Genomic DNA, 10,359 nt, shown 5'->3' with positions numbered 1-10,359 from the left:
ATTGTCATGTATAGTGGAAACTTGAAAGTTCAATGGCATGCTGCTGTCAGTCAAGTCAAGAGGTGGACCTATATGGGACTCTCTGGAAATTTCCCAAGAAATTTCCAAGAAACTCGAGAGATAGAGGGATACCCCATCCTTCTCTCTGAGAGGACCTATTCTCTCTTTTGAGAGTGTCCCCATTTTCCTTTTCTTGTCTCTTCTAGTAAACTCATGTCTGCTCTTCTAAGACACATGTCTGAAATCTTTCTGGTGCTTCACAAGAACTGGTGTAAAGGCCTGCTGTGGCTCCCTCAGCTCTGTGGCACATTCATGCTCTGTAACATTGCCCTGTTACAACTCTTCTTAATGAGATTTGTGTTTGGGGCTCTTCCATTAAATTTGTTTAACATTTTTCTTTTTAATCTATCATTTATTTTTAATTAATTAAAGGTTCAATTTTAAAAACAAAACCTAGTTTATCCTTCTAATTTTTCTCCATTTCCTCAAGAAAACGATTTTCGTGGTTACATACTTATGCATTACCTATAGAAAAGTCCAGAGATTATAGGCATGCAGCTTAATGACTTTTAGCAAAGCCTGCACGCTCATCTTTGGCTTGTGACTGTTTTCAAGGGGAAAGTTTGCAAAAATTCATTGAATATGTTGTTTTCTATAGTACTTTTTGTAGATGCTATTGATTAAATTAAGAGAGGCCCATTCTATTTCTAATTTGCAAAGCTGTTATTTCTTTTTTTTACTACAAATAGATATTATTATCAAATACTTTTTTCTACATCTATGAAGATGTTCATAATTCCTTTTTTTACTACAAATGGATATTATTATAAAATACTTTTTCTACATCTATTAAGATGTTCATAACTTTCTGTCCTCTTAACGTGAATTACATTTATGGATTTTAAATATTAAATTCACACATCCTTTGCTGTAACATATGATCTTTTTAATATACCACTAGATTTGGTTTGTTAATATTTTGCATAAGAATTTTCCACAAGAATTTTATTGGAGAGAGTAGCCTGTGTTTTCTGTTCTTTTAATAGCATATCAAGGTTATTTGTTTCATTACAATGATCTGGGGTGTATTTCTATTTTCTGGAAGAATTTATGTCAACTGTGCTGTTTGATATTCTTTATAAAATCTGTCTTCTCTTGCCCTCTGGCAAACATGCATAGTTGACTTGATGTGGTTACAAACTTCAGTGTTGATGTAGTTGACACTGTGTATCTATCTACCTTCTCACACCCACCTCAGTTTTTCTCCCCAGACTAGTAGAAATCAATGAATGTGAATAAATCTTGAGCATAAGAAGAGTTTTGTTGAAGCCAGGCATGTTGGTGCATGCATGTAATCCCAGCAATTTGGGAAGCTGAAGCAGGAGGATAGCAAGTTTGAGACCAGCTGCAGCAACTTAGTGAGAAATAAGCTGCTTGGCAAGATCCTGTTGCAAATTTTAAAAGGGTTGGGGAAGTGGCTCAGTGGTAAAGCACTTCTGGGTTCAATCACCAGTAAACCCCCCTTGCCCCCCAAAAAAAGAAAGAAAGAAGGATTTTGTCCACATTCCATTCTGGACAAAATCAGAAAGGCACTCTTGCTCTTTACTTGTAAAGTTTTTTTTTTTTTAAACTTATGTTTAGTGATCATTTTATAACTGGAATGGATTAATTTCCTGGCCCTACATTGACTCTTAGGTCTTTCATAATCTAGATGCTCTTTCTGCTGTGACACCCTTGATTATGCTCCTCCTTTGCTTACTCTGCCTGAGCCACCTGGACTCCTCAATGTTCTCCTATTTTTTTTGTTTGAATCTCCCTTTCTACGCATGACCACATGGATCATGAGCTCATGTATTTCAGACCTTGTCTTAATTGTCATCTTTTCTGTGAGGACAAATTTGACTACCCTATTTAAGACTGCAACTCCAATGGTGCCTCACCCCACTCTGCCTATAGTGGCACATCCTCTTCTTCTTTCCATTCTTAACCATCATTTGATAATTCTAATCATTATGTACTTGTTGATATTTTGTTTGTTTGTTTGTTATTAGGTTTTCTTTATCTTTTTTTGTCTTCCTATTCCAATGGGATATGAGCCTCCCTAAGAGCAGAGTTTTCTGTTTTGTTGATTAGTATTTTCTCAAGCACCTTAAATAATACTCACTTGTAATAGCTTCTCAGTGGATACTATTGATATGAGATTCAAAGAATGTATTCTACAGCTTGTTTGGTTTCATCAACTCAACATTTTTGAGGCTCTTGAATATACATACAAATCTATTTGTTAACTGTGCATATTATTGCATTGTATGAATATATCAGAATTCCTTCATCCTTTTAAGACATTCAGCTTTTTTGAAAGTTAGGTATCACCCTGTATGTTTTAAACTTAACATTTACTTCTAAAGTCCAAATTTAAGAATTATAAAAGACACTTGTTTCAGCACATCATATATTGTATTCATGCTTTAAACTTATTTGGGCCAAAATGTTGGAGTAGATTTCCGTAATCCGATTTGTGGAAAATGTCTATCATTTAACTTAAATGTCATATCCAGTCTTCATTGTCAAAACAAACAGCTATCAGACTTATTTTCTGTCAGAAATATATGACTTCATTTTTCAATTCAAATAAATGTGCTTTCATACTCATCTCTATGACAACCATCTCGCTTTAGAATTCTATTTCTAAGATAGAAAGAAAGAAGGGTAGATAAAACGATAGATAAGAGCATGTGGGCTTTGTCTTGTTCTTGTCTCTTGGATGTAATAAGGCACTGCCCCCTTCAATGTTTCCCCACCAAGATTAGTGCCTGCAGTCCCAGGGCTCTCATGAGCTATGCATTCTGGAAATGCTTTTTTGGCGAGTGGAGATTTTTAGACTCAGGGCAATGCATGGTGGTAAGGTGCAAAGGAGAAAGGGAAGTATCTTTCTTTTCAAAAAGGATGATTTTGAAGCTGGGTTTAGGTAAGATGGGAGAATAAACCAATTTGTCTTCTAATGACTCCATTTTACAAAGAGTACCTTCAAGTTTAAAGATCTGACAGATGATTCCCTTAAAATTATGCCATTTGGGGCCCTAGAATATCAGTAGATATCAGCTTACTTATATGAATATACCAGTAGGAATAAAATTTCTCTCTCATATTTACTTTGAGGCTGACTCATGGTGCATCCTCAATTCTATTAAATATTAAATAGGTTTCCAGAATGTTTGACCCATTTTCACTCTATAATTAGAGCATGAGAAGTACCATTGTTATACTTCCTCTCCTACATAATCATATTTAAGATTTTAAAAATCATATGGTATTTAAATCATATTGTAAATTAAATTTATATTCCCCTTATGAATTGTAAAGTTGTATTTCTTTTCATATGTTTATGGTCATTAGGGTTGTCTGTCTTGTTAATTGATGGTTCATATTCCTTGCCATTTTTTCCTTAGAATTATATGATTTTTTTTCTTATTGATTTGATGTCATGTTTGCTATATTCTGTGTGCAAATCTTTATCAGTTATCAACATTGCAAAAATTTTCTCCCAGACTATGACTATGTTCTCTTTTTAAGGAAAAATTTTACATTAGAACAGTTTTAGATTTTCAAACAAAACTTGCAAAGTTAGGTCTGGGGTTATGGCTCAGTGGTACAACGCTTGCCTCATATGTGTGAGGCACTGGGTTCAATCCTCAGCACCACATAAAAATAAATAAATAAACTAAAGGTATTTGTCCATGTACAACTAAAAAAAAAAATGCAAAGTTAGTTACTATTGTCTGAATGTTTGAGATCCTCTCAAATTCATATGCTAAACCCTAACCATAAATGTGATGGCATTGGAAGGTGGAGCTTTGGGGAAGTGATTGGGTCCTGAGGGCTCTGCCCTCATGAATGGGATTAGTGCCTCTTAAAATTTTGAGGCTCCAGAAAACTGCCTTGTCCCTTTTACACTATATGAGGATACAGTAAGAAGGTGTGAACCAGGAAATGGCCCTCACCAGACAACAAATCTGCAGTGCCTTGATCTTGATCTTGGTGTTCCAGCCTCCAGAACTGTACAAAATAATTTTTTGTTTATAAGTCACCCAATTCGTGACATTTTCTTACATCAGTCTGAACAGACTAAGGCTATAGTACAGAAAATTCCTATATACCCCATACTTTGTTTCTTCTTTTATTGATATGTTATATTGCTATTTTTGTAATTTTCACAACCAATGAACTAGTTATATACATTTTATTAAGTAAAGATCAAGATTTATTCAGATTTTCTTATCTCATGTTCCTTTTCTTTTTGTAAGATTGTTACCTAGGATATCATATTACATTTACCCATTATACCATTTAAGCTTCTGTCAGTTATGATAGTTCTCAGATATTATTTTCCTTTGTTTTTTGATTCCCTTAATAATTTTGACATGAATTAGTCAAGTACTATGCAGGAAGCCTTTCCATGGGAATTCTTATGATGTTTTTCTCATCATGAAATTGATGTTTTAAGTTTTGCTTCAATTTTTTTCAAGTTTTTCTTCAGGGTTTATTTTATTTTATTGCATACATTTTTAGAATTATAATACCTTCTTTATCATTATGAAATATTTCTGTTGCTGATACTATTTCTCTTTCTGAAAATTATGTTGTCTGATACTAACATAGTCACCTTAGCTTTCTCATAATGAGGATGTGCAGAGTATAGTTTTTCACATTTATATCTATGTGTATATTTGTACTTAAAGTTTCTTAGCGATACCCTACAGCTGAGTTTTGCTTTCTTTTATATAGTCTGAGAATCTTTTTCTTTTAACTGAACTCATTTGTCCATTTACATTTAGTAGCAATATGATTGGTATAACTGAGTTTGAATCTATAATCCTTCTATGTCTTTTCTCTGTGTTCTAACTAATTTGTTTCTGTTTTCATTTTTTCCTGCCTTTCGGATTGAGTATGTTTATAAGACTCTTTTGTTTCCACTATTGGCGTATCAATTATCTGTCTTTGTTTTATACTTTTGCTTTCTCTGGGACTTAAATGGTGTGTTTTAAATTACTATAGTCTACTTCAAATATAATTCCTTATTACGTGGGATATAGGAATCTTAGGAGAGTTTATAATTGCATATCTTTTATATTGTTTGTTTTGGTCAGCTTTTCATTATTGTGACCAAAATACCAGTTGAGAACAACTAAGAAGAAAGAAAGTTTATTTGGGATTCACATTTTCAGAGAAAATAGATGACTGACTCCTTTGCTCTGGGCCCAAGGTGAGGCAGCACATTATGGGGGAAGGATCTTTCTCATGACAGGGTCATGAAGCAGAGAGAGGGAGGAACAAGGGGCTATAGGGATGATGCAACTTTCTCCCACTTCCTCCTACCAGACCCCACCTGCCTACAGTTACCACCAGTCAGTCCATTCAAACTAGGATGGACTGATCATGTTATGGGTCTCCTAATCTAATCATTTCGCCTCTGAATTTTTCTGCAGAAATACAGGAACTTTGGGGAAACACTGGATAGCCAGACCATAACGTTGTCATACATTTTCTTCTGTGAGCTACAAATTAAAAATAAAACTTTTTTTTTGCTTTAAATAACCAATTTTCTTTGAAGAAATTTGTAAAATGAGGAAGTAGGAGTCTTCTGTGTTTACATCCACATATTTACCATTTCTTTCACTCTTTATTCCACTGTGAAGCTCCAAGTTTCCATCTGCTAATATTTTCTTTCTGTCTGAAGAAACTCCTATGAAAGTTCCTAAAGTAGAGATTTGCTGGCAATTGATTCTCTCAGCTTTTGCTTCTCTGGAAAAAAAAAAAACTTTATTGCTTCCTTATTTCTGAAATACTTACACTGATATTGAATGTAAGATGGACAGGTTATTTTTTTCTACAGCATCTTAAAAGATGGCATTCTATTGTCTTTTATGAAGCTCATTTTTTAAATTAAAAAACATTTTAGTTTTAGATGGATACATTATCTTTATTTTATTCATTTATTTTTATGTGTTGCTGAGGATCGAACCTAGAGTTTTATTGAGTCACAACCCCAGCCCCTATAATGCTAATATTCTGATAAGAAGTGTGCATTTGTGTTAATAATTTTTAAGAGTTTTTCTCTTTGAGTGGTTTTAAGGTATTTGTACTCATCTTTCTTGGAGTTTAACATACTTCTTGGATCTGCTGGAGGTTTATGCTCTAATTAAATCTGGAAAATTTGGGGCAATTATTTCTCCATTTTTTTAATCCCTGTTACCACATCCTCTTTTTTAAAAAAAATTTTTTTAGTTGTAAATGGACACAATATATTTATTTATTTATTTTTATGTGGTGCTGAGGATCAAACCCAGTGCTTCCCACGTGCAAGGTAGGTGCTATGCCCCAGCCCCTCTTTTTAAAATTTTTTTTATTTAAGTGACTTAGATGTGTGTTAGAGCCCTGTCTCATATTTCTGAGATTTTAAAAATATTTTTCCTAGAAAAATTGAGAGACTTTATACAGACTTCTGAAGCCTTTCTGTATATATATATATATATGTACTCCCTCATTTCTTGAAAACTCTAGCCTCTATAACCTCCAGGAGAAAGGACCCATGCCTTCTCATTTTGAAGAGCATCTGCATTCTGTTTGGGTTCACCCTCCCTGGACCCTGGTCTGGAAACTGTCTCTAGGCAGAAACCTGGTGTGGTCATGGACTCATCTCCCCCCACCTCCTTAGGAATCACAGTCCTGTGATGCAGAGTGTCTACTTTCTAAATAGTGGTATTGCATATATTGTTTTCCAGTTTCTAGCTGCTGAGGAGAGGTTTAGATCTGTTACTCCCTTGTGACCAGAAGTGAAAGACCACCTGGTATAGTTTTATATTAATTTTTGTTTTGATTAATGTTGCTTCACAGACAATTTGGAAATAGTCTCCTTTCCCCAGCCATAGTTTGGGGTTAGGTTCAGATAGGTAATTAACACAAGAGGTTAATTTCAGCTCGGAAATCCTAATGTGTTTTCATCAGAACTTTCTCTTTTTCTAAGTGGATTTGTGATTAAGCTTGATAAGGCCTTTCTCTAGTGAAGTTAAATAGTGTTTATTTTATACATACGCTAGCTTCTCTTTTAATTGAATATACATATATTGTCATACAAGTAGCTCTTATTTTATTTCTTAATTTCCAGAATGAGAAAATAGTTAAGTGAGATGCTACTTTACAATTTGTTCTTCATTATATCCTTCCAGAGTTCTCAAAGCTAATGCCAAGTTCATAGCTGGTGCTGGATTTTAAGCACCAAATGGTGCCTCAGTATGTCATGAGATGCTGCCTCTGCTAGTCCCCAAAATGTATAAGTTTTCTTTGTCTTGAAGCATGTCAATTTTTAAAATGAATTCTGGAGTTTCAATCCTTCTCTAGTAGAAACTCTAATTTAGTGTAACTCTTTCAAATAAACATCCTAGGAGACAAAATAACTATTTTAAATAGAAGACACCATCTTGTGGCATAATCGCAGGCTAGTACAATTTAAATGACTATGATATTTCATAGACAAAAATCTATCTTAAAATTCAATCCATATAACAGGGAAGAATTGTAAACATAAGAACAGTCTGTTATTTTCCTCAGCATTTACAAAGTATTGCTTTTGAAGCCTACTTTATTTTAGAACTTGAAATAATTTTAGAAAGTGCACATAGTTTTGCTCTCAAAGGTCACAAGCAAGCATAAACATACCCATTGTAGTATAAGAAAAAGCTTTCAATCTCCCCCACACCTCACCTTGTTCCTCTGAGCCTGAGAAATAATGCATATCAAATAGTGTTCATTTCCAGGAGTTGAACAAAATTGAAAATACACAAATTAGATCAATAATGCTCAGAAGCAAAGTGGTGAAACCTTATTTGTATCAGAAGATTAGAACAAATGCTGTTGGATGCTTCTTGGAGTTGGTACCTTAAGCACATTTTCTTTAAGGGGTCATATGCTCATGGATTCAGTCCCTGGATTCATGGACCCACTTCTGGGTCCCTTTGGTAATAATAAGCCATGGTCCAGAAGGATCCCAGTAAAAACATCATCAAATCATTATCATCATTAATAGAACAAAAAAAGACATACAATAATGACAAAAACAGATGAAAAAAAAAACTAAAGTAGAAAATACTAAAAAGTAAGCAGCTCAAACTTTGAAACCATTTTCCTCATTGAATTATAAATTTTTCCTCGCATGGAAATGTTTTAAAGTTTCATAATAATGTTGATTACTAATGAATTTTTGACTTTACCTACAATTTTAGATGATGGATGGTAGAGAGTGAGAGATGTATTCAAAACAAATATAGGCTTATATCTGTGAATATACAAAAGTGCATTGTGTTGGAGGGTCCATAATTTAGAGTAGCATAAAGAATTGGAAGATGACTTCACAGTGTATTCAAAACCATACATTTTGAAATCCAAGATAAGAAAATATGCACTTTCTTAAGAGCCAAGTTTTCGGGTAAACTTTCTACTACTTGGGTTTTCATTGAAAGGTATTTTGAAATTTGATGGGAGAAAATGTGCAAACTAGAGATATGTTCATTCTCTTACTTCTCTGTATTTAGAGACTAAAGGTAATATGAGCTGCTTTCATATTTGGTTGAAATGCCTGGAGAAAGCAAACATTTTAAAGAGAGCTACTTATCTGCTGCTTCTTTCAACTACCTTGACTCTCCTGTAATAGTTTGGCTTTTAATCTCTTCTAGCAAATTCTCCATCCTGTTCCCCTCACCAGTCCCTACTAATCCTCCCAGACCTTCGAAGCTCAACAGCTCACAACGTCAACTCTGTGTGAGGCACACGCGGCATATAATTAAAATGATTGTCACTATAATTATGTCATGCCTTTAGGAGGTTTAGGGAGAGTTGTTTGTTTGTATGATGGTATACTAAGAGTTCTAAAACTTTACCACAGATGGTCCTGAAGCCAAAGTCAACTATTTTAAGAACTATCAAATGTTTTTACCTAAGAAAGGCCATGTATAACCATTGCAGAAAATGAGGAAAACAAAAGCCAGAGCCACCTCTTGCTCCCCTTCTAAACAATGGTTTCCAATCAAGGTCAATAGTACACAGATTATACTCAGGTATTTTTCTCATAGAGCATTGCAGATTTTAGGGAATTTCTGCACTGGGTTAGCAGGCCTGAGAGAATTCAGAGCTTCAGAGTGTTCACTTTAGCAGCACAGATACTAAAGTCAGAATTTCAGATTAAGTGGACTTGGAACCTCATTGAAAATCCCCAATGAAGCCACACTTTACCCCTGCAAACAGTGTCTGCAAGCAGTGTCTACAACCTTAAGCACATGTCTTGAGAAAAAGAAAGGGAGGGGAAAAAATTATCCAGACTACATGAGAGTAAGGTAATCAAATTTTATACACATTTTTTAAAATAAGATATATGGTTAAACTTCTCCAAGATATACTGGACCTGCTTCATATTATCAATTGTCTTTGGAATCTATAGTGAGTTTTGGATAACATTTCAATTTATCTGTAGAGACCAAAACATCATGCTAGTTATCTCTGCGAGAACGTTACTGTGAAGCATAGTAAACAGCTTTCCCCTTCTTTATTGAAACAAAAAGGAACATCTATTATAGTAGAAAGGGTTTAAATTAAAAAGAAAAGGCTTGTGATTAAGGAGTACAACAGTTAAACGAACCTCTGAAGGCAATGGTGGAAGCTTCTAAGCTTCCCAAACTGTTCAGACTTCATTCCTAGGAAAACTTTAGGAAATACGGAGGTCGATGCAGCATTGCCAACTCTTTATATTCTGCATGTCATTATGTTAAATAAATACAACTTTATTGATTCAGAAAGTACTTACTGAAAGTCTGCTCTCCAACAGGTGCTATGCTACAATCTGGGGCTGTGGCTGAAGAGTCCCTTTCCTGATGACTTTAGAGTTTGGTTGGGGATTAGTATCAACCAGACACACACACACACAAGATATGTAAAGCTATAGGTACAAATAATGCTATCATTAAACTTACAAGTACAAAAAGGACTCTAATTTGGTTTATTTTAAAACAAACTGTGAAGGAAAAGACATGGTCATCCTCCTTATGGTCATCAGTTAGGAAAATACATACAATGTGTCAACCACCCTTTTCAGCATGTTTCATGTATATAATTTGACCCCTACAGCAACTCTAGAAAGTGGGTAATTTTATTATTCCTATTTTAAGGTGTGAATACTGGGGCACAGAGAAGTTATATAACCTGCCCTTGTTTCATACTTTGCCAATGATGCAGTGTGCATTTAAACTCTGACTGGCGAAAAGACACTCCTTGAAAATCACTTTTGCAATGAGAACACAGTGAACAAGAGGT

This window comes from Ictidomys tridecemlineatus, chromosome 11 (genome assembly GCF_052094955.1).
Source record: "Ictidomys tridecemlineatus isolate mIctTri1 chromosome 11, mIctTri1.hap1, whole genome shotgun sequence".
NCBI lineage: Eukaryota > Metazoa > Chordata > Mammalia > Rodentia > Sciuridae > Ictidomys > Ictidomys tridecemlineatus.
Note: the sequence above shows the minus strand (reverse complement) of the source record.